The sequence below is a fragment of the Barbus barbus genome (assembly GCF_936440315.1).
Source record: "Barbus barbus genome assembly, chromosome: 49".
In the NCBI taxonomy this organism is placed as follows: Eukaryota; Metazoa; Chordata; class Actinopteri; order Cypriniformes; family Cyprinidae; genus Barbus; species Barbus barbus.
Genome location: NC_136727.1, coordinates 11,994,241 through 12,014,677, shown reverse-complemented (window position 1 = coordinate 12,014,677; position 20,437 = coordinate 11,994,241). Strand labels below are relative to the sequence as shown.

The 20,437-nt window shown below is 37.9% G+C and overlaps 1 protein-coding gene across 1 annotated transcript in view; it reads left to right on the top strand.

Annotated features, from left to right (window-relative positions):
* Positions 1 to 2,821: 2,821 nt before the first annotated feature.
* LOC306867249 (leucine-rich repeat and immunoglobulin-like domain-containing nogo receptor-interacting protein 3) overlaps positions 2,822 to 20,437 on the top strand; it is a 34,012-nt gene continuing 16,396 nt past the window's right edge. The window contains exon 1 of the mRNA XM_079412854.1: positions 2,822 to 3,242. The gene's annotated coding sequence lies outside the window, so the exon portion shown is untranslated. The remainder of the gene's footprint in view (positions 3,243 to 20,437) is intronic.

Sequence of the window (20,437 nt, the reverse complement as noted above, 5' to 3'; positions counted from 1 at the left end):
TATAAAAATTACAGCGGTCAGACGTTTCCTGTAGTTCTTGACCAGGTTTGCACACACTGCAGCAGGGATTTTGGCCCACTCCTCCATACAGGTCTTCTCCAGATCTTTCAGGTTTTGGGGATGTCGCTGTGCAACACAGAGTTTCAGCTCCCTCCATAGATTTTCTATTGGGTTCAGGTCTGGAGACTGGCTAGGCCACTCAAGGACCTTGAAATGCTTCTTACGGAGCCACTCCTTAGTTGCCCTTGCTGTGTGTTTGGGGTCATTGTCATGCTGGAAGACCCAGCCACGACCCATCTTCAATGCTCTTACTGAGGGAAGGAGGTTGTTGCCCAAAATCTTGCGATACATGGCCCCATCCATACTCCCCTCAATACGGTGCAGCCGTCCTGTCCCCTTTGCAGAAAAGCACCCCCAAAGCATGATGTTTCCACCCCCATGCTTCACAGTTGGGATGGTGTTCTTGGGATTGTACTCATCCTTCTTCTTCCTCCAAACACGGCGAGTGGAGTTTATACCTAAAAGTTATATTTTAGTCTCATCTGACCACATGACCTTCTCCCATGCCTCCTCTGGATCATCCAGATGGTCTTTGGCAAACTTCAGACGGGCCTGGACATGTGCTGGCTTGAGCAGGGGGACCTTGTGCGCGCTGCAGGATTTTAATCCATGATGGTGTAGTGTGTTACTAATGGTAATCGTTGAGACTGTGGTCCTGGCTCTCTTCAGTCAAGTCAAGTCACCTTTATTTATATAGCGCTTTTAACAATGCAAATTGTGTCAAAGCAACTACACAATATCCAAAAAAAAGGAAATAGTGTGTCAATAGTGTAAAATGAAAAAAATAAAAAAATAAATTGCAATCAGGTCGACGATATCGCTGGAAATAAATTGTCCCCAACTAAGCAAGCCAGAGGCGACAGCGGCAAAGAACCAAAACTCCATCAGAGACAGAATGGAGAAAAAAACCTTGGGAGAAACCAGGCTCAGTCGGGGGCCAGTTCTCCTCTGGCCAAACGAACCAGCAGTTCAATTCCAACTGCAGCAAAGTCAGATTGTAAGGTCTCAACTGGTTCCAGTGGTCATTTGGTAATTCTGTATGTTGTCTGAGCGTTGGCATCCTTCAGGTCATTGACCAGGTCCTCCCGTGTAGTTCTAGGCTGATCCCTCACCTTTCTCAGGATCATTGATACTCCACGAGGCGAGATCTTGCATGGAGCCCCAGTCCGAGGGAGATTGACAGTCATCTTGAATTTCTTCCATTTTCTAATAATTGCGCCAACAGTTGTTGCCTTCTCACCAAGCTGTTTGCCTATTGTCCTGTAGCACATCCCAGCCTTGTGCAGGTCTACAATTTTGTCCCTAGTGTCCTTATACAGCTCTTTGGTCTTGCCCATAGTGGAGAGGTTGGAGTCTGATTGATTGAGTGTGTGAACAAGTGTCTTTTATACAGGTAACAAGTTCAAATAGGTGCAATTAATACAGGTAATGAGTAGAGGATATGAGGGCTTCTTAAAGACAAGCTAACAGGTCTGTGAGAGCCAGAATTCTTGCTGGTTGGTAGGTGATCAAATACTTATTTCATGCAATAAAATGGAAATTAATTATTCAAAAATCATACAATGTGATTTTCTGGACTTTTTTTTAGATTCTCTCACAGTTGAGGTGTACCTACGATGAAAATTACAGATCTCTCCATTCTTTGTAAGTGGGAAAACTTGAAAAATCGGCAGTGTATCAAATACTTATTTGCCCCACTGTATACTGGCCGATAGAAGCAGCCGCTAGGGTATCTACCTATACATATCTATGTTTTCTTCTGTGAAACAAAAAAAAGATATTTTGAAAAAAAGCCTCAGTGTTTTTGTCCATTTAGTAAAAGTCAGTGGGTCTAAATGTTTTTTGGTCCCCATTGACTTTCATTGTACATACAAAAACAGTTCTTCAAAGTATCATTAGCAGCTTTAATATTAATAGCTAGCTAATATGAAAGCCAGTATGTCATAATTTAGATTTATCTCATGATTATGACTAAGTCATAATTATGAGGTAAGTCGAAACTGAGATATTAACTCATAATCATGAGATATAAATAAAAACAACATAAAAAACTTAAAATATGTCATGAGATACTGTCATAATTATGAGAAAGTTGAAATTGGGTCAAAATTGACAGTTTTTTTTGCGATAGTTATGACTTCATAATTATGATTTTGACTTTTTACATCATAATTCTAATGCAATATCTCACAACGTAGGATTTTAGTCATTTTGATTTACCAAAGCATGTATTTTTTCCATTTTTTTATGATGTTAAATGGGCTTCCATAAGCTACTCCTCAACAATGATGAAATATTCTCTCTCTCTCTCTCTCTCTCTCTCTCTCTCTCTCTCTCAGTCAGAATCCACTAACCTCCTGCTGGGGAACTCTGGAGGAAAACCGATGAAAAAACTGAAAACAGGATAAAACATCAAAGGATTGTGCATTAAGAGGGTCACATGTCTGCTAAAATTATACGATTCCAGCTGCTGGTCTTTGCTTGAGTATTCAACCCCTCATGGACTTGGAGAGCTTTCAGTGAGGGACTGGGTTGAGAAGTCAGTGGTGAGTATGAAAATACTACAAACACAACTAACCAATACAGAAGAGTCAATTCCCATTGAACTTTTTGTAAGAACCACTGAGTCCTTTAGGTATGCCCTTGGGGACACCAAGTGGATTGGCTCCTAGTGGATGGCTCTTGATTTTTTTTGAGTCAGTCTGCACTTTCGAGACACTCCCTAAGCATTCAGTTAGCAGGCAGTGTGAGTTTTGAAGCCATACAGCCGTAGTGGAGAGTAGAAGAGAGACAGGCTCACTCTCATATCACCTCTTCACAGAGTACGACTCGTCCCGCCTGATACGCTCTCTCTTTTCCCTCACACTTGTGCGGAAAGCCACACATCAACCCTCCTGTCACTGGGACAATGTGTACGGAGAACCTGATGACTACTGGCTGGTGACAATAGAAAACAAAAGAACGATCCAAAGGCGGGAAGAGGGACGATCTGGTTGGGATCTTGGAAGCCGATGCTGCAGCCAGGAGCATCTGCAGGCTTAATTGGGCGACTCAACCCGAGCAGCTGTGCACAGCCCACACGCAGAAGCTGAGAGGGACAGACGAAACCGGGGATAGACGTGTACACCAAGCTGACAGGGCTGGCTGATGTGGACGTACCACCTGTCAAGTTCTAGCCCTGGGTGAGCACTTTCATCTTCTCCAGAAAAGGGGCCGTTTAGTGTGGCAAATTGGCAGTGTCCCACCTGTAATTAGGGCTTAAATATAGGATTGGGGAAGTCAGACCTGTAACTTGTCATCTTTTCCATTTGGTTTGACATGGGCTAGGCAGATGCCGTATTGTTAATTTCAGTCAGTTCCTATTGCTTTAGGAGCTTCAAAAGCTTTTGTATCTGATGTAATTCAACAATGCTGCATGCACCCACTAACAAGAGCTTAATTACCTCTGCGGTGTTCATGCATGCAAATAACGAGCCTCATCATTTAAATACGACTGGACTGTCTTCTCTGGATATCCTCTTCAAGGTGGTTTTATCTAGAAATAAGATTTTGTCATCTCTTACTCGCTCTCATGCTGCATCTTAATCCGTATGATTTACATTTTTCATGGAATTGGACAACAAGAGATGTTTTGAAGATTCGTTGCAGGTCTTTTCTGTACGACAGGTTTATAGTAATCACATCTGTCCAAAGAAGACTAAAACCGAAGGGCTTTTTAATACAGAATCAGTTTTTGCGTTTAAAAACACGTGATGCATGGCTGTGAGGTGAAGAATGGTGCAACACTTCCCAAAACACGATTTTTAGTTTAATTTGAGAGATAATTTTATAGTGACCACATCTGTCCAAATAGGACAAAAAGCCACACGGGTTGATTAACACAACCAACAACAAAAAAACACATGATGCAGGGCAGTGAATTGGGAAAAAAGTAATATGTTTTAAGGTGTATTTTTAAATTTTTTAACCAAGAAACAGATAAAAATTCAAGTCAACATTTACAAAAGATTTAACACCATTGATGCCAAAACTTACTGATTTGCACATGTCGCAACCAAACATTACATGCCAGTTTGAATATTTGGATCTTTCGTCACATAAAACCAGTTTTCAGGGTATAATCAGATTAAGGAATTACTTTTAAATTTATAAAAAAAAAATAACGGTTATTTTTTTCAAATATGTAACGCAAGTTACTTTTTCCCATTTATTCTCTGACAAATCTCCTGTCCCCGTGTTGAGAGAAATCGGGAGTGAGTTGCAGAGGCACTGTCTTTAGCCTTTAGCCACTTTTGGTGTGAAAGACCCTTTACAGTTGCCAAAAATAAAACTTATAAGTAATATAATACAAATATAAAGTAATATAAATATAAGATTAAAACAAATAATTAAGCCCAGCCCATGTGACAAAAAGTAACAGAAAAGTAATGTAATGCATTACTTTCCATAAAAAGTAACTAAGTAATGCAATTACTTTAAAATACTTTATACAATCTTGTAATGCATTATATTTTCAAGTAACTTTCCGCAACGCTGCATAAAACTAACTTTAAAAAGACTCAAAGTAGTTCATGAGTTAAGTCAACAGCCTTTGGTCACTCATATCGACCAAAATAAATTTATGTGTGAATTCTAATTTGCAGCTACTTGAGTAGGAGTAAATAATGACAATTTAATTTTTAATTATCTGTAATTCTTTTGTTGTTGTACAACATTTATTTGCGCTATTAATAGCGTTCATGTCCTGCTGGGAAGTTCTGATTTATGAATTAGGATGTTGTAATTACAACATCAGGTTTTCTACCAAAAATACCTCTTCTACAAAATGATGAAAACCGTGCATTAGGTCTGTTTTGTTTGCTTTTTTTATTGAATTTATGAAGGTGCTGTAAAAGGAATCGTATTTTCGAGAATATGATCTCTTATTATTAAAGAAACCCAATGATTTCATTTACATTAACAAATTTACCGTCAACTACAGATGCTGTATCCACTGCATCTGCCATGTTTTCTCACTGAAACATTACTAAACTGGGAAACTCTGAATAATTACTACATTGTGGTGACGTTCATGTGCATTCAGCTCATAGATATGATCTTCCTGACGTGACTTGATTGCACCAAGTGTCCTCACTATTCTCATCTTGAGAACTAGATTACTGTTTTTCACCAACTATTCAGAATTGTATTACAGTGTCCATTCTCAAAGGTCATACATCAAAACTATATTAAACACAAATGTTGATGGCAATAAAACAGAAGTGAGGCAATTTAATTTTGGCATTGCTGGTCCTGAGGGCATTATTGAAATGGGTTCTTCAGCCCCCACTTACTGTAAGAGACAATCACAGTGTTTATTGGATCAGCAAAATAAGATTTCATTGTTGCCTTCATGACAACAGTAAGATACGAAGAGTTCCTGATGAAAGGATGATGAGCGGAGAGGATCACTCCGCATGTGGGCAGTGGAGGAGGAGGAAAACACATCGCGGTTCTTGTGTTCAGATCAGTACAGACAATAAAGATCAAGCTTGCAGCTGGGAAAGAATAATCACCTTCCTGTCCAATTTGATCAGTCCAGCTTATGAGAAGAACAAGGAATGTTCTGTTTTTAAATTGCGTCTTTAAAAGCTTGTTTGTATGGTTGATCTTTCTTATGTATCATTTTAGATGAGTCAACATGGAATCAGAATTGTATTTACTTTTTTATTGCATATGATATTTACTTTTATCATTATATTTATTTTTTTTTAATCATTTTTATTTTATTGCATATAGTCCATTTTTTAAAACTACACATAAAAAGCCTGCATTCCCTATACTTAGGTCCCCATTAATGTTATTTTTCCAGTCACTTGTGTTCTTTATTGAGCCCTTGTAAACTGCTGCCGTGTCTCTTTGGTATCACGTTTGATGATCTAGCTTGAGATCCCTCTGTATCATCGCAGGACTGGGCCTCCTCCATGCCGAAGTACAGTAATTGGATACTTTAAAACATCATGAAAAGGAGACAAAAGCAGTTTTGAGCCAATCGTTCATGTATTATTCATTGCCTCAGAACAAGGCTTTATTTTGCATATCTGAGGCTACCGATGGTGTTTAACAAAACAAGAGATTTGACATTCAGCACATATGACGAGTATGTTATGTTTGTGGTTTGCATATAAATTGCTGGTCAAAGATCACTGTATGTGAGGCCAGCAAACTCAGCTTCCAGATTAAAGTATTAGTTTATAATTTTTCACTTATTTATTCATCCTCATACCATTCCAAACCCGTAGGACTTCATTTCTTCTGAGTAGCACAAAAGGAGATGTTTTGAAGAATGTTGTGGTTGCTCTTTTTCATGCAGTTATAATAAATGAGGAATATAGATTTCAAGCTTGAAATATGACACAAACTCCACAAAAGTAGTCTGTGACTCATTCATTATATTTAAAAATCTACTGAATCATTGGATAACTTTGTGTGAAGAACAGACCCAATTTAAGTAGCTATTTATTGATAATTTTCTGTTAACAGCTTCACTGCAAAAATTAATTGAGACTTTAGTCTTAAACTTAAAAAAAAAACCGTATTTTCCATTTAAAATATCTAGAAAATGAAAGTGACACCGCACAGGATATTAAGGCATTTTATAGATTGTATAAATGCTTTTCTTGTAGATATTTTAACTGAAAAATAAGACAAAAATACTTGTACAGCCAGATAGAGTTATACTCGCTTTATTTTCAAAATATTATTACTTTATACATCATCTGACCAGTTTTGTGAACAGCTTAACTGAAGTCGTTGAGAAAAATAACTCGACTCAATTTAGCTCATGAATGCACAGAGCCTAAAACGATTAAAAAATGTAATTGCTTGAAATAAACAAGAACTGAAATCAAATAAAATCCATAATGTAAATTTATTTTAGCTTGTTGGTAAGGCAAAATTTCTAATTTGCATTCAACACTTAAAAATAAAGGTGCTTCAAAAGGTTATTCAAGTGATGCCATAGAAGAACCATTTTTGGTTCCACAAAGAACCATTCAGTCAAAGGTTCTTTAAAGAACCATCTCTTCCTTACCTTTTTATAAGCTGAAGAACCTTCTTTCACCACAAAGAACCTTTTGTGAAACAAAAAGGTTCTTCAGATGTTTAAGGTTCTTTATGGAACCATTTAGACAAAAATCACTCTGGACCCCTCACATCCAGCACACTCCCTCTTTGAACTGTTACCGTCTGGTCGACGCTACAGAGCTCTGAGCACCACAACGACCAGACACAGGAACAGTTTCTTCCCTCAGGCAATCCATCTCATGAACACTCAACAATAAACGTGGAACACAACTATAATACATTATCCATTCACCACACTCAATTATTTTAATTTTATTTTCACATTTCTAATTTGCACATACTTGACCTGTACATGCATAGCTGTCTATATTATATATTGTGTTTTTGCGGTTTTGTACATTGCCTATTTGTATATTATTCTTTTATTATATGTGTCCTGTCCTGTTACTGTCTTTCTGTTGCACTGTGGAGCTTCTGTCACTACAACAAATTCCTTGTATGTGTAAACATACCTGGCCAATAAAGCTCATTCTGATTCTGATTCTGAAAAGTTTCTTCTATGGCATTGTGAAGCACCTTTATTTTTAAGAGTGAAGTTGAGGGTCTAAAATAACAAAACTAATTAAAATGCCCCCCCCACACACACACAAAACATATAGACATACCCCCCCCCCCCAAAAAAAATAAAATAAAATAAAAAATGCAGCTGACTAAGCACAAAAAAAAAGACTAAAAGTTCAACTAAAATTAAAATGATAAAATATAAAAATTAAATAAATAAAAAAAAAAAAAAATTACTCTTATAGTACCTCTGATACTAAAATTAGGGATGTCCCGATAAGGTTTTTTGTGCCCCTAATCCGATCTGAGTCATTAAATATTGAGTATCTGTTGATACCCAGTCCTGATCCGATACTTATATTCTTATATTTTCCTAGTGTTCTCTATTCATGCACACACTATATAAAGACATTGATGTAAATGTTACAATGATAGACATTGTAAACAGACTGTGTGGTCACCATTATTAATATAATTATTCATATAAACTTATTGTATTTTGTATGCAATAAGCAGATTAATTACAACATATACACCGCCATGACAGCTAAAGAATCACTGGTAGATCGGGTTTAGGAGAGTCGATAGTGATCAGTTAAAAATGCTTAATCGGTCCCAGTCCCGATCCTTGAGATCAGCTTTGGACATCCCCAACTAAAATATAACTAATGCTGACTAAAGTGAGAGCGAATGTTGAGATTTTTGACAAAATCCAGTTATATGGCTTCAGAAGTCTTGTAATGTAGAGCTTTAGTCGTATGGACCACTTTTATAATGCATTTTGGTGCTTTTGTGAAGCTGATGTGAAATTAATGAAAAGACGACCAGTTCAATTTATCAAAAATGTCCTATATTTCACAGAAGAAACAGTACTATGGTGCTAAATACATGTACTGTTGTATTTACATGGTACTTCAAAGAATACTAGGGTATAACAATAGTGCCTGGTTCACTCCGTACTGGCAGCGTTCACTGTAATTGTTGTTTTTTTGCTGTTATTGCTTGAGGCAGGTTAGCCTGTGCCGCCTAATCGCACTGTGGGGAAATGTGACGCACGTAATGCTTTTCCCAATAACTTCACTTTTAATGTGACAGATTCTTCCAGCCCTTGACATCCGACTTTCTTCCACCGGGTTCAGAGGACGCCGTATAGTGCTTTTCCTCTGCTCAGTCATGGACTAGAATTACCTTTTCACTGTCCTTGGATACATTCTAATGTTCGTTGTGAGGCTCAGGTTGCATGTCTTCAGTGTCGCCCTGCATTGGGCCTTCATTTCTGCCAGCTCTTTAATTATGTAATTGGATTAACAACCTACGCATCAAACAAGCCCTAAAGCTGTTTGTCCTCTACTATCAAGATGAGATTGATTTGATGGGAAGGTATTTGATAACCCGTCCCCTTAATTTCCACTCATCGGTTGCTGGCAGATGGAGGTTGATTAATTTTTTAAATGTTAGTCCCCAAAATAGCCCCTCTGGGTCGAATGTCCACCCACAGGTTACACAAGAGGCAGATATCTCACGCTAGATGGCATTAATAGACGTTTCCTGACTGCTACCATGTTGATGTTGACATTAAATCAATTATTCATTGCACTCTACAATTGGCTATATCTGATCCAACCCGAGAGATGACATATTAAGGCCACGTTTTGAACGCGCCTCCAACTTTCAGCCCGTCAACATCCGGCGCTATGAAGGGTAATGATGTATAGAGACTAATAACTCTATTCCGCTCATTTTCACGCATGAGAATCATAGAGTCAATTTAAAGACTCCAATCTCCCCTCTGTTCTGCATTAAAGTCGTGACTCATTTCATCAGGCAATTTTACTGGCTGAGACGGAAGCAGAGAAAGCCATTTAGCCTGGTGTCGCTTCAACGTATATTTCATATCCATTCGCCGGAGGAATGAGTGCGATAATGACAGGAAGTGAATTTGTAGTGCTTTCATTTTCTTTTCTTTCTTTTTTCTTTTTGTGCAACATTGGAAGGTTAGTAGAAGGGTCATTCAGTTGGTCGTCATATGGTTTCTGGTATAAAAGCATATTAATCAGCGTTTGCCTTTGGACATCAACTTTTACGACAAAGTTTCAAGAATTGCGAGATTGGATTTGAAATGTTTTGAGAATAAATTCAAAATTCTGAGAATGATATGGTTACTAATTTAAGTTTGTTCTTCAATTTTTACTTTTCTCAAAATAACTATTTACGTAATTTTGACTAATGTACTGTTAATTTTCTTAAAATATTGCTGCCCCTCATAAATTTTTAAATATTATTATAAAACAAGTTGCTACCGTTTTTTGAAAATGTTCTGCTTGTGTTGCTGTTGGACAGTGTTATTTTAGAAACATTAACAGTTTGGACGCTATTTCATCAATTATGTAGTAGTATTTTATATAATTTAATTTTTCTTCTGCACTGCCCCCCTCTGCAGAGGGCTGGTTGATCTTTTAGTTTTTTCTGTTAACTAAACTATGCCAGTTATTCCAGAAACTTTTGGACTTGAAGAGGCTTTGATGTCGATCATAAGCAAAACAGCCTGTTCCCCAAGGATGGTTTAATTGTTCATATTCCTTTATTGGATCATTCTTGACAATATGGCGACAGATGGTGAGAGAGAGATCCGTTTAAACCCACACCCTTTACTTCCCGTCCCCTGAGGAAGCTGTCAGAAAGACCTGGATCATTTCATCAAATGGATTTTGTAATGATGCTCCAATTCCACACACCAAAGTGGAATCAGCAAGAGAGTTTGTTTACACCATATATCGTGGTGTCTTCACCCCGGCGTTCAGCATGGGGTTCTGGGGCTGCATCCAAAATATTATTCACCTGCGCTTTGTGGAAATGGATCTGCTCCGTGGAGGGTTTGCCAGATGTCGTGTTACTTGTCTGTGTAGTTGTCAAATAGAAGAAGGATGTAGAAAGAACAACTAAAGGCGATTGATTTTGTTTTTGTTGATGGACAGGATGCCTTGTTGAGCTTCAGAGCTCCAGGTCATTCCTATGGGACGTTCTGTAAAGCTTATCTGACCCAAGCAACAGTAACCAAAGTGGGCTGAAAGCACTGTTGTTAAGAGCACAATCAGGTGCTTCATTGTCTGTGTTCGATCAGGGTAACGCCACTTTGAACATTCTCAAAATGTTTTATTTATCTAATTATTTTGACTATTTTTAATTAATTTCTAATTTTATCACAATCTATCTTCTCATAATTGATTTTTCCTCAAATATTGCTGTCAATCCCAAAATTTTGACTTTATTCTCAAAATATTACTCCTTTATTCTTATCATTTTCACTTTTATTATAAAAATATTAGCCACTTTACTTTTCGAAAATATCACTCCTTTATTCTCATAATTTTAAGTTAATCAAAGAATATTACTATCACCAAAATATTACCAATTTATTTTTAGAATTTTGACTTGAAAAGATTTTCTCAATATTGTTTTCATAATTTTGACTATTCTCAAAATATTTCTCCTTTATTCTCAAAATTTCACTCCTTTATTCCCATAATTTATACACACACTATACTATCCTCAAAAGTTATTTTCAGAATTTTGAGCGTTTATAAAATATTGCTCCATTTCTCAAAATTGTACTAATTTATTCTCATAATTTTAAATTTATTTACAAAATATTACTACTATTCTTAAAGTATTACTACTTTTTCATAAATTTGACTATTCACAAAAATATTATTACTTTTCTCAAAATATCTCATAATTTTAACTTTATACACAAAATATTACTAGTATTATCAAAATATACTTTTTCATAATTTTTAATATTCTCAAAATAGTAGCACTTTATTCTCATGCTTTTCACTTTATTCTCTAAATATTTTTTACTATTTTATGTCTAAAATTTACACACATACAACAGGGTTTAACTTTTATGTGTGATGCCATAAGTTCCCCAAAATATTGTTCGCTGAAAGAACGTTTTAGCTAATAGTTCTTTAAAGAACTATTTTTTTTTCTTAGTGTGAAGTAAATGTTAAAAATCTAAAGAACTTTCTTCCACTATAAAGAACCTTTTGTGCAATGGATGGATAGATTCAATGGACATTAAAGTTTCTTCTAGGAACCATCACTAAGAAGCTTCATTTTTAAGAGTGTGCCCTTAACTTCCTGTGTCAGTGTGTCGTTCAGCTGCCCAAAGGGCCTCGAGGAGGCAATATAATGACCCCCATGAAAATGCATCTATCTAGGCAAGGTTGAATTCAGAATAGACATTGCTGATGGGACCTTGGGTCCTCGGATGACCTGACATGAATTTCTCATGTGACTTAAAATAGAAAGTACAGGCAAGCTTGAACGTCTCAATCCTGTTGCCGGGCATTGATGTGAATTATTCAGCTATAATGGAAAACACACTGTGATCATAGAGCCACATGTGGCCGTTTCAAGCAGCAACTACAAAGTCTCCGTCTCCTCCTTTCTTTTAAGCTTTTACTTTTTTCCTCTCACACTGGCTTGGCTATATTGGCGTGGTCGTGCTTTGTGGAGTGTTTTTTTTCTTTTTAATGTGATTTTGACTTTGTCATTGTGGGAAAATTTGTCAAGGACACAATCAGGTTCTTCATCGTCTGTGTTCGATCGGGGCAACGTGAAATTGCAACACTGTCAGAGCTCAAAACTGTCACGAAAGAAAGGAAGCAAGAGTTGTAATTGGGTAATCCATCTTTTTTGTCACATGCACGTCATTTCTCAAGTAAGGCCATCTGCGCAGTTTGCTGTCTGCTTTTAATGAAAAAAAAGAAAGAAAAATGTGCCCTGATTTTTAATTGAAAAGATCAGTTTTTTCTGTTTGATGCAATGTTCAAACTAAAAAGAGCAAACTATATTTATTGTATTCAAATTATATATTTTTTTTATGTATTATATACAGAGAAGATTAAGCTTTTTTTTTTTTTGGAATATTAATAGTATTTGCTTTGTAATATTATTTTTGTGAAAAGCACATTTTCACCCTAAATTCTCGTTATGGTAATGTACTGTAATACTTAAAATTATAATATAAAATTTTATAAAATCTGTACATTGACATTTATTTCGCAAAATTGTATTTTATTTTTGCCCCAAATCTTGTTTATTTTCTGACCCTGGTAACCTTCTACAATGGAATTTTAATAATAATTTTATTTTCATTTATAATAATTTAAAAAAATCATATAAACTTACTAAATGTATATAAAAATTAAGAATTATTATTTTCACTTATTATATGCATCATAGAAGGTTATCAGGATGAGAAATTATGCATGGCTTGGGGCAAACATTCCACTGAAAGTGACAAAAATCCCCTAGATATTTAAAATAGAAATTACGTTTTTTTTTTTTTTTTTTTTTTTCAGTTATCAAGTGCTATATATTTTATATTGTAGTGATGGGCTTAATACCTTTGCAGACACTTCAGTTGTGAAATATGAATATCCACTGCTTCAGAGGTGAGTGTACTTGAATGTGTAGTTAAAATTATTTGATAAAAACTCTGAACATTTGAAACTGCAATAATGTCAAATTAGTTATTTACAATGTATTCCAGCAGAGCATTTTTTTTGTGTGTCTTTGGTTATTAGTATAGCTTAATTGTTATTAGATTCTCAGTTATTTAGTATTTAACAAATTTGCAATAATTGTTTTGTGATTTTTGTCATTAGTTAACAGGTCTTCATAAAGAGTGTCATGTTCAGAAATAATAAAAAAGAGACTGCAGTCCTTTTGAATTTGCAGAGCTTGCTGGAAAAGAGCTGCACGTTGGATATTCCTCTGTACTTTCTTCGTACTGCATATCTCATTTCATCCTCCTTCCATTCTTCTCTCTTAAGCCTGTTCTCAAAGAGGCCTTAGGATTGTCAGTCATTTGCAGCGTCTCAGTGTTAATTCCCCCGAACACCGGGGCAGTGACGGTGCTCACACCCACAGGATTTATATGGTGACAGCCAAAACGCCAAGTTTTAGCTCTCGGCGAGTAAGAAGGGAGCACCCCGCCAAGTTCCCACTGTGGCGAAGGCTTTCTGAAATTCCTCTCTCCCCGAATCCCCTCTTTCTTCCCGTCTTTCCCCAAACCAGGTTATGTCATGGTGTATAATCTCTCTGAGCGTAGTTTCCCCAAAGCTGTAAGGGAACGAATCATTCTTGTTCACTTCCATGCACTAATTTTTCCTTCGCTATAGCATGAGCCTGTTGCATTCGAGCAAAGAATCGTTTGATTTGTTGGACCTGATAAACAAGTCTGAACGAGAATGACGTCTTGTTTACATTTAAATACTGCTTTCTAGAGTCTCTTACTAGATTAGTAGCAATTTTTTATAATATTATTCCAGAAAGATTTGTTTTAGTTGACTTTTATACCGAACTGGTTGAGTGAGTCATTCAGTTATTTACTCATAATGATCCAATTACTCTTTCAAAACACAAATAATTTAAATCACTGGAATGAATATGCAAATATTTCGCAATGTCACACAATGACAGTGTTGCATGAGTTGTAACCTCATTAATCATTCATACCCCAGTGCATGCTGGGAAGAGGCTGAATGCGAATGAAGGTTCTTTTCAGGCATATTTGACCAAAAAAAAAGGATTAATATAATATTGTTACTGAGCATTATTTACTAGACTGCTCATTTAAGTGTAGTTTTATCTTTTTTCTTGTATTTGGGAGTATATCATTGCAAATCCTGTAACTGCAAAATTCGAATGTGAAATTTGCATTTCTTTAGTTATTTCTTTGGCATTATTTAATATCGTAAGATTTTTGCATTTACCTTAAGTGCAGCTTTATTTTTTTGGAATTACAACCTTTTTCGTAATTTATACTTGTATCTCACAGCGTGTGTGTCTGTTTTTTAACGGCTTTAACTGTTTTAACTTTACATTCATAATTTTTTCTTTTAATTGCAACTTTTTTCTCCTCATAATTGGGAATTTTATATACCACAATGCGAATATTTCTTTCATTGTGACTTATCGTTCACACAATTCCGACTTTATTTCTCATCACTGCGACTCCAGTAATTACAACTTTATATCTTACAACTGTGATACTGGCATATTTGAACAGAAATAAGTATTTCTTTGCATCTGAATCTGCATTTCTTTGGTTATTTTTCAGCAATATTTAGAGGGCTCATATAAGATCATAAAATTTTGGAGTTATTTACTTTAAATTTGTATAGATGTTTCATACAATAAATAGCAACCTATGGATTAAACAGACAAAATCCAAACCATTTCTAGCCACAAGATAATCTAGTTCAGTATTGTGGGTGTTAGAGAACTGCAGCAAAACACCTCCAGATGTGTTTTCTGGGCCAGAAGGGATTGACAATAGCAGAACTGTGATAAATCCCACAAAGTGCGAAAACATTAGCGATGTAGCAGGTTTTACGCGAGACCTCCTCTGCTGCTGGTTAGCCCGCTGTCATGTGGTCTCTTTTCCAGAGACAGTATAAGTCTGCCAGCTGTCAGGGCTAGGCCACTGTTGTCTATAGCATTGCAGAGATTAGAGCTGGTTATTGGAAACAGCTAAATCAGGCCGTGTGCCATAGGATTAAAGAAGACGCTGAAGTAGGCCAGGCTCGCATCCAGAACAAAAATACGGGGGCCACTGTCCCAGAACATTGCCCTGTGTAATAATGGTTAATCCTTCTATTTTACGCCAGCACATGTGTGTCATATTTCTGGCTAGGTTGGACTTTATGCGGCATACTGCTGTTGTGACCAAAGGGGACAAAAACAAGTGTATGCTCTGTGGTTTTTCTTTTTCAATTCTAGTTTGACACAGAGTGGGTGGTAAACATCATTACTTTTGGATGCTGCTGGTGTTTTTGCGTTTTCGTCATTGTTGGCAATCAGTCTTACAATGAGATACGAGATGCTGGGATTATATTATCCAGCAAGCTTAGGGAAACTCATTCAAGGTTTGAATTACCTTATTTCTTGTTTAATAAAATCATGCGCTTATTGCTTGAGATGCCTATTTGTTGAAGGCCCTGCACACAATTCTCTAATCATATCATATCATAAATTGCAGCTTTTATATCTCACTATGTAACTAAATTGCAGCTTTATTTTTTGTAACTGCAAATTTTTTCTTGTAATTTAGACTTTTATATCCCACAATGTGATTAAAATACAACTTTTGCCTTCTAATTGGGACTTTTGTATCTCACAATGTCAATATATATCATACATTGCAGTTTATTTTTTGTAAACTTTTTCTTGTATTTGGGACTTATATATCTCACTTTGCAACTATCTCATAAATTTCAGCTTTAGTTTTTGTAATTGCAACTTTTCAGATTCAGAATGTGCTTTATTGCCAGGTATGTTTACAATAATTTAGCTGGCGAAGGAAGTACAACCTCTGCAGCGTCCTGGGAGATGGTGGTGCCCAGGAATCTGAATGACTCCACTGCAGTCACAGTGCTGTTCATGATGGTGAGTGGGGGGAGAGCAGGGGGGTTTCTCTTCAAGTCCACGAACATCTCCACTGTTTTGAGCGTGTTGAGCTCCAGCTTATTAAGACTGCACCAGACAGCCAGTTCCTTAACCTCCTGTCTGTAAGCAGACTCATCACCGTCCTGGATGAGGCCGATCAGTGTGGTGTCATCTGCAAACTTCAGGAGCTTGACAGAGGGGTCTTTAGATGTGCAGTCGTTGGTGTAGAGGGAGAAGAGCAGTGGGGAGAGAACGCAGCCCTGAGGAGCTCCAGTGCTGATGGTGCGTGTGTTGGATGTGTATTTTCCCAGCTTTACTAGCTGCTGCCTGTCTGTCAGGAAGCTGTTGATCCACTGACAGACTGAGGTGGGCACGGAGAGCTGAGTTAGTTTGGGTAGGGGGAGGTTTGGAATGATAGTAATAAAGGCTGAGCTGAAGTCCACAAACAGGATCCTCACATAAACCCCTGGTCTGTCTAGATGTTGCAGAACATAATGCAGTCCCATGTTGACTGCATCGTCCACAGACCTGTTTGCTCTGTAGGCAAACTGAAGAGGATCCAACAAGGGTCTAGTGATGTGCTTCAGGTGGGCTAGCACCAGTTTTTCAAATGACTTCATGACCACAGATGTTAGCGCCACAGGCCTGTAGTCATTTAGTCCTGTAATTTTGGATTTCTTTAGGATGGGGATGATGGTGGAGCGTTTGAAGCATGAAGGGACTTCACACAGCTCCAGTGATCTGTCGAAGATCTGTGTGAAGATGGGGGCCAGCTGGTCAGCACAGGATTTCAGACAGGCTGATGTCACACCGTCTGGGCCTGGTGCCTTTTTCCTTTTCTGCTTACGGAAGACCTGGCGCACCTTGTCTTCGCTGATCTGAATTATAATAATAATAATAATTTGTTACATTTATATAGCGCTTTTCTGGGTACTCAAAGCGCTTTACATGAAAGGGGGGAATCACCTCAACCACCACCACTGTGCAGCATCCACCTGGATGATGCGACGGCAGCCATATTGCGCCAGAACGCCCACCACACACCAGCTTACTGGTGGAGAGGAGACAGAGTGATGAAGCCAATCAGTGTATGGGGATGATTAGGAGGCCATGATAGTCAGAGGCCAATGGGGAAATTTGGCCAGGATGCCGGGGTTACACCCTTACTCTTTTCGAAGGACATCCTGGGATTTTTAATGACCACAGAGAGTCAGGACCTCGGTTTAACGTCTCATCTGAAGGACGGTGCTTTTTACAGTACAGTGTCCCCGTCACTACACTGGGGCGTTAGGACTCACACAGACTGCAGGGTGCGCACCCCTGCTGGCCTCGCTAACATCTCTTCCAGCAGCAACCTATAGTTTTCCCAGGAGGTCTCCCATCCAGGTACTGACCAAGCTCAACCCTGCTTAGCTTCAATGGGCAACCATTCTTGGGCTGCAGGGTGATATGGGATATGAACTGCAGGTGTGGGGGAGAGGGGGGTTGCTGGAGGTGTTAATGGTTGTGTGGAGAGGTGTCCAGAGCGGATGTGGGGTGTTTTTTCAAATCTGCAGTAGAACTCATTCAGATTGCCTGCCTGTTGTTGATTCTCCACAGTGCTGGGGATGGTGTCTTGTAGTTGGTTATCTCTTTCAGACCTTTCCACACTGATGCTGAGTAACTGGAAGAGAATTGGATCCTTAGCTTGTCAGAATAATTCCTCTTTGCTACTCTGATCTCCTTTTCCAGTGTGTAGTTGACCTGTTTATACAAGACTTTATCCCCCTTCCTGTAAGCATCTTCTTTGGCCTTCTTATTTTTCTTGTAATTGGGACTTTTATATCTCACTGTATGACTATATATAATAAATTACAGCTTTATTTTTGTAATTGCCACTTTTTCTTGTAATTGGGACTTTAATATCTCACAATGTGACTATATACTGTATTATAAATTACAGCTTTATTTTTGTAATTACAGATTTTTCTTGTAATTTGGGACTTTTATATCTCACTGTGTGACTATATATCATAAATTGCAGCTTTATTTTTTGTAATTGCAGATTTTTTTATAATTAGTCTTTTTGCAAAATTTTTAGTGTATTTAGACTTACAGTGTGACGCGTTCACAGCTGTGACTTTTTCATAATAGCCATTTTGTTCTTGTAATTGCAATTATATGTCAGGGTTCTGTCACTTCGGTCTAGTTTATTCATGGTTTTGTGACAGAGACTTGACACTCCCTTCTTGTCTTGTTTTCTGGTGAGCGCGGCTTGGAGTGTGCTCGAGATGCACGCTCTCTTGTCTGCGTGCTCTGTTTTATGTTGGGGCGTGGTGTTCGGATCCCGGCACTCCTGTCTTGTTCAGGCTCGGTTCTGGTTTCGTGTCGGGGTTCGGACACTCACGCTCCAGGTTTGTTTTTGCTGTGGGAGCAAGCGATTTCGAGTTCGCTCAGGCCGTGCGCTCCTCTGTCCTCTGTGTGTGTGTTTTGTTCTGCACGCGGTTCGGTTTCGGGTTCTTTTTTCTATTGTTTTGTCTTGGTCTGTGTGGCACGCAGCTTGTGTTTTTTCACTGGATGCGTGCTTTCATGTTTGTCATGTTTTGTGAACATGCAGTTTATGAGTCTCCTCATTAGCTGCGTGTTCGTGTCCTGTTTTGCACATGGCTAGTGATTTTGTTTTGCTGGCCATGTGCTTGTGTTTTTGTTTTGTGTGAGCACATGGCTTGTCTTGTTTGGTTCTATGTGCCATGTGCTCTCATGTCAATTGTCTTGATCCCACCCACCTTGTTTCCTGATTATTGGTTATTTTGCCCCACCTGTGTTTACTCGTTACCCTCCTCATTTGCTCCCTTTATAATCTCCTTGTGTTTGCAGTCCTGTGCCGGTTCGTCGTCGATGTTACCCTGTGTGAAGTCCTGCCTTACCTTGCCAGTCTGTTTTCCCCTACGGGGTGGTTTTGTTTGTTGATTTTGTTTTATAATTAATAAAGCCCTATTTCCTCCTGCAAGGGAGTCCTCGCTCTCATCCCTTCACCCGCACCTGACATTATATCTTACAATGCGGCATTCACATTTCACACTTGCAACTTTCTCACAATTTCTCATGGTTACAAAATTCTGTTTCATAATTGTGACACTTGTAATTGCTGCTGACAATTATGACTTTATATCATAATTGCAGTTTCCTTGTAATTGCAAACTTTTTTTTATCTCACAGTAATGTTCTCACATTTGCAACTTTATTTCCTATCGTTGCATCTCTTTTCATTGCAACTTAATCTCACTTTTTTTTTTTTTGTAATTCAAACTTTATATCGTAGAGTTGCAACCTTTCCTCATAATTAGGACTTTATATCGCACAGTCCTAATGTGACAGTATCTCCAGTATCAGGTATCTTTTATTTTTGACTTTAAGGTGGAAACTGATTTCCATTAATCATCAGCAATTAAATCAAGCCTGACTGGATTGTTTTTCCATGAGGGATTTTTCCACTTGCGTGTAATAATGGGTGTCCCATGTTTTGTCTGTAACTCAAGCTGAGGCATATGGAGACTATATGGACCTGTATTTTGCTCAAGTCAGTCCAAACATAACCTCAGGCTCATTATCCCGCAACAGCTGCTGGGGTCAATGGTGACCTGGTGTCAAATGGTTGTCACCGTGTTCTCAAATTTATACAGGCCAACTGAATGCAGTGATGGAGGTATGGAGTCAGGTGCTAGTAAACTTAGTAAATCCTCTGTCAAAAGCTACATTTCCACGAGAAGAGCATAAAAACTACTCAAGGAGAAATTACAACCTCTCTTTTTAATTCACTCAAGTGAGCCAAGAGTGTGCATTTGATTTGATCAATGTGCATTTTCCAGGCTTCATCTTTGCCATTCAGTCCTAGAGTTCAAACCTCTCAAGGCAGTTGAACTCCACTAGTGTCAGACAGCGATTAGAGCAACCATTGATTTTGAGACACTTTAAAAGCAGTTTCTTCTTTGACAGACATTTCAACAGCGAAACACTCAAGACACCCTTGAAACGGCAATTTTATAAATGTTCTATTCTCACTGACAGTTTATGGATTGCTAGCCTTTTTTGGTTGATGCTCCATCTAAAACACAGTAAGCGGTCTACAGAGGTAGTATTTTAGGAGATCACTGGCTTTTCCGAGTGTTCAGGTAGGCAACTAAATTATAGTGCCTTTTTTTTTTTTTTAAAGATAGAGCTAATGCTTTGCATTCAAGCTCACTTAAAAGGATAGTGACATAGTACATCATGTGCTTATAATATGCTGTTAGCTTAGCAACATGCTAACTAA